We start from the raw sequence: 5,209 nt of genomic DNA on the forward strand, positions 1-5,209 counted from the left end.
CCACCATACCTACCTATCATGGCATTTCCATAGCCATTCCGAGATATATTGCCATGCAACTTTCCATCGTTCCGTTCATTATGACACGCTCCATCATTGTCATATTGCTAGCATGATCATGTAGTTGACATCGTATTTGTGGCAAAGCCATTGTTCATAATTCTTTCATACATGTCACTCTTGATTCATTGCATATCCCGGTACACCACTGGAGGCATTCATATAGAGTCATATTTTGTTCTAAGTATTGAGTTGTAATTGTTGAGTTGTAAGCAAAATAAAAAGTGTGATGATCATCAGTTTTAGAGCATTGTCCCAAGTGAGGAAAGGATGATGGAGACTATGATTCCCCCACAAGTCGGGATGAGACTCCGGAGGAAAAATAATAATAAAAAAGAGGTCATAAAAAAGAGAAGGCCCAAAAAATGAGAGAAAAAGAGAGAAGGGACAATGTTACTATCCTTTTACTACACTTGTGCTTCAAAGTAGCACCATGATCTTCATGATAGAGAGTCTCTCATTCTGTCACTTTCATATACTAGTCGGAATTTTTCATTATAGAACTTGGATTGTATATTCCAATGATGGGCTTCCTCAAAATGCCCTAGGTCTTCGTGAGCAAGCGAGTTGGATGCACACCCACTTAGTTTCTTTTGTTGAGCTTTCATATACTTATAGCTCTAGTGCATCCGTTGCATGGCAATCCCTACTCACTCACATTGATATCTATTGATGGGCATCTCCATAGCCCATTGATACGCCTAGTTGATGTGATACTATCTTCCCCTCTTTTTGTCTTCTCCACAACCACCATTCTATTCCACATATAGTGCTATATCCATGGCTCACGCTCATGTATTGCATGAAGATCGAAAAAGTTTTGAAAATGTCAAAAGTATGAAACAATTGATTGGCTTTTCATCGGGGTTGTGCATGATTTAAATACTTTGTGTGATGAAGATAGAGCATAGCCAGACTATATGATTTTGTAGGGATAGCTTTCTTTGGCCATGTTATTTTGAGAAGACATAATTGCTTTGTTAGTATGCTTGAAGTATTATTATTTTTATGTCAACATGAACTTTTGTCTTGAATCTTTTGAATCTAAATATTCATACCACAATTAAGAAGATTTACATTGAAATTATGCCAAGTAGCACTCCGCATCAAAAATTCTGTTTTTATCATTTACCTACTCGAGGACGAGCAGGAATTATGCTTGGGGATGCTTGATACGTCTCCAACATATCTATAATTTTTGATTGCTCCATGCTATATTATCTACTGTTTTGGACATTATTGGGCTTTATTATCCACTTTTATATTATTTTTGGGACTAACCTATTAACCGGAGGCCCAGCCCAGAATTGATGTTTTTTTTGCCTGTTTTAGGGTTTCGAAGAAAAGGAATATCAAACGGAGTCCAAACGGAATGAAACCTTCGGGAATGTGATTTTCTCACCGAATACAACTCAGGAGACTTGGACCCTACGTCAAGGCACGTAACAGGAGGCCACGAGGTAGGGGGCGCGCCCTACCCTACCAGGCGCGGCGCCCACCCTCGTGGGCCCCCTGTTGCTCCACCGACGTACTTCTTCCTCCTATATATATCCACGTACCCCCAAATGATCAGAGACGGAGCCAAAAACTTAATTCCACCACCGCAACTTTCTGTATCCACGAGATCCCATCTTTGGGCCTGTTCCGGAGCTCCGCCGAAGGGGGCATCGATCACAGAGGGCTTCGACATCATCATCCAAGCCTCTCCAATGAAGTGTGAGTAGTTCACTTCATACCTACAGGTCCATATTTAGTAGCTAGATGGCTTCTTCTCTCTTTTTGTATCTCAATACAATGTTCTCCCCCTCTCACGTGGAGATCTATTCGATGTAATCTTATTTTTGCGGTGTGTTTGTTGAGACCGATGAATTGTAGGTTTATGATCAAGTCTATCTATGAATAATATTTGAATCTTCTCTGAATTCTTTTATGTATGATTGGTTATCTTTGCAAGTCTCTTCGAATTATCAGTTTGGTTTGGCCTACTAGATTGGTTGTTCTTGCCATGGGAGAAGTGCTTAGCTTTGGGTTCGATCTTGCGGTATCCTTTCCTAGTGACAGAAGGGGCATCAAGGCACGTATTGTATTGTTGCCATCGAGGATAACAAGATGGAGGTTTTATCATATTTTATGAAACTATCCCTCTATATCATGTCATCTTGCTTAAGGTGTTACTCTGTTTTTAACTTAATACTCTAGATGCATGCTGGATAGCGGTCGATGAGTGGAGTAATAGTAGTAGATGCAGGCAGGAGTCGGTCTACTTGTCTCGGACGTGATGCCTATATACATGATCATACCTAGATATTCTCATAACTAAGCTCAATTCTGTCAATTGCTCAACAGTAATTTGTTCACCCACCGTAGAATACTTATGCTCTTGAGAGAAGCCACTAGTGAAACGTATGGCCCCCGGGTCTCTTTCTCATCATATTAATCTCCATCACTTTATTATTGCTTTGCTTTTACTTTGCTTTTACTTTTTTACTTTGCATCTCTATACCAAAAATACCAAAAATATTATTTATCATCTCTATCAGATCTCACTTTCGTAAGTGATCGTGAAGGGATTGACAACCCCTAAGCGCGTTGGTTGCGTTGAGATATTGTTTTTGTGTAGGTACGAGGGGCTCGCGCGTAGCCTCCTACTGGATTGATACCTAGGTTCTCAAAAACTAAGGGAAATACTTACACTACTTTGATGCATCATCCTCTCCTCTTCGGGGAAATCCAACGCAGTGCTCAAGAGGTAGCAGGGGCCTATTCCGGAGCTCCGCCGGAGGGGGTATCCATCACGGAGGGCTTCTACATCATCACCATAGCCCCTCCGATGAAGTGTGAGTAGTTTACCTCAGACCTACGGGTCCATAGTTATTAGCTAGATGGCTTCTTCTCTCTTTTTGGATCTCAATACAATGTTCTCCCCCTCTCTTGTGGAGATCTATTCGATGTAATCTTATTTTTGTGGTGTGTTTGTTGAGACCTATGAATTGTGGGTTTATGATCAAGTCTATCTATGAACAATATTTGAATCTTCTCTGAATTCTTTTATGTATGATTGGTTATCTTTGCAAGTCTCTTTGAATTATCAGTTTGGTTTGGCCTACTCGATTGACCTTTCTTGCAATGGGATAAGTGCTTAACTTTGGGTTCAATCTTGCGGTGTCCTTTCCCAGTGACAGTACGGGCAGGAAGGCATGTATTGTATTGTTGCCATCGAGGATAACAAGATGGGGTTTTCATCATATTGCATGAGTTTATCCCTCTACATCATGTCATCTTGCTTAAGGCGTTACTCTGTTTTTAACTTAATACTCTAGATGCATGCTGGATAGCGGTCGATGAGTGGAGTAATAGTAGTAGATGCAGGCAGGAGTCGGTCTACTTGTCTCGGATGTGATGCCTATATACATGATCATACCTAGATATTCTCATAACTATGCTCAACTCTGTCAATTGCTCAATGATAATTCGTTCACCCACCGTAAAATACTTATGCTCTTGAGAGAAGCCACTAGTGAAACTATGGCCCCCGGGTCTATCTTCATCATATTAATCTTCCAATACTTAGTTATTTCCTTTGCTTTTTTACTTTGCTTTTATTTTACTTTGCATCTTTATCATAAAAGTACCAAAAATATAATCTTATCATATCTATCAGATCTCACTCTCGTAAGTGGCCGTGTAGGGATTGACAACCCCTTATCGCGTTGGTTGCGATGGTTATTATTATATTTCCTTTTTCATGATAATTGTCTATTGTTCATGCTATAATTGTGTTATCTGGAAATCGTAATACATGTGTGAATACATAGACCACAACATGTCCCTAGTGAGCCTCTAGTTGACTAGCTCGTTGATCAATAGATGGTTACGGTTTCCTGACCATGGACATTGGATGTCATTGATAATGGGATCACATCATTAGGAGAATGATGTGATGGACAAGACCCAATCCTAAGCATAGCACACGATCATGTAGTTCGTCTGCTAGAGCTTTTCTAAGTGTCAAGTATCATTTCCTTAGACCATGAGATTGTGCAACTCCCGGATACCGTAGGAGAGCTTTGGGTGTACCAAACGTCACAACGTAACTGGGTGGCTATAAAGGTGCACTATAGGTATCTCCGAAAGTGTCTGTTGGGTTGGCATGAATCGAGACTAGGATTTGTCACTCCGTATGACGGAGAGGTATCTCTGGGCCCACTCGGTAATGCATCATCATAATGAGCTCAGTGTGACTAAGTAGTTGGTCACGGGATCATGCATTACGGAACGAGTAAAGTGACTTGCCGGTAACGAGATTGAATGAGGTATTGGGATACCGACGATCGAATCTCGGGCAAGTAACGTACCGATTGACAAAGGGAATTGTATACAGGATTGCTTGAATCCTCGACATCGTGGTTCATCCGATGAGATCATCATGGAACATGTGGGAGCCAACATGGGTATCCAGATCCTGCTGTTGGTTATTGGCCGTAGAGTTGTCTCGGTCATGTCTGCATGGTTCCCGAACCCGTAGGGTCTACACACTTAAGGTTCGCTGATGCTAGGGTTATTAGGAAGACTTGTATGTGATTAACCGAATGTTGTTCGGAGTCCCGGATGAGATACCGGATGTCACGAGGAGTTCCGGAATGGTCCGGAGGTGAAGATTTATATGTAGGAAGTTGTCATACGGTCACCGGAAAGGTTCGGGGGCATATCGGTATTGTACCTGGGCCACCGGAGGGGTTCCGGGGGTCCACCGGGAGGGGTCACCTCTCTCGGAGGGCCTAATGGGCTGTAGAGGAAACAGAACCAGCCCTACATGGGCTGGGCGCATCCCCCCCTTGGGCCCATGCGCCTAGGGTTGGGGGGGAACCCTAAAGGGGGCGCCCCCCTTGCTTGGGGGGCAAGCCCCCTCCCCTTGGCCGCCGCCCCCTCTAGATCTCATCTAGAGGGGGCCGGGCCCCTTCCTCCTTCCCCTATAAATAGAGGGTCAAGGGGAGGGCTGCACACAACATCCAAGGCACAGCCCCTCCCCTCCCCAACACCTCTCCTCCTCTGCAAGAGCTTGGCGAAGCCCTGCCGGAGTACTACTGCTCCACCACCACCACGCCGTCGTGCTGCTATTGGAGCCCTCTTCCTCAACCTCTCCCTCCTC

This window comes from Triticum urartu, chromosome 5, assembly GCF_003073215.2.
Source record: "Triticum urartu cultivar G1812 chromosome 5, Tu2.1, whole genome shotgun sequence".
Classification (NCBI taxonomy): Eukaryota; Viridiplantae; Streptophyta; class Magnoliopsida; order Poales; family Poaceae; genus Triticum; species Triticum urartu.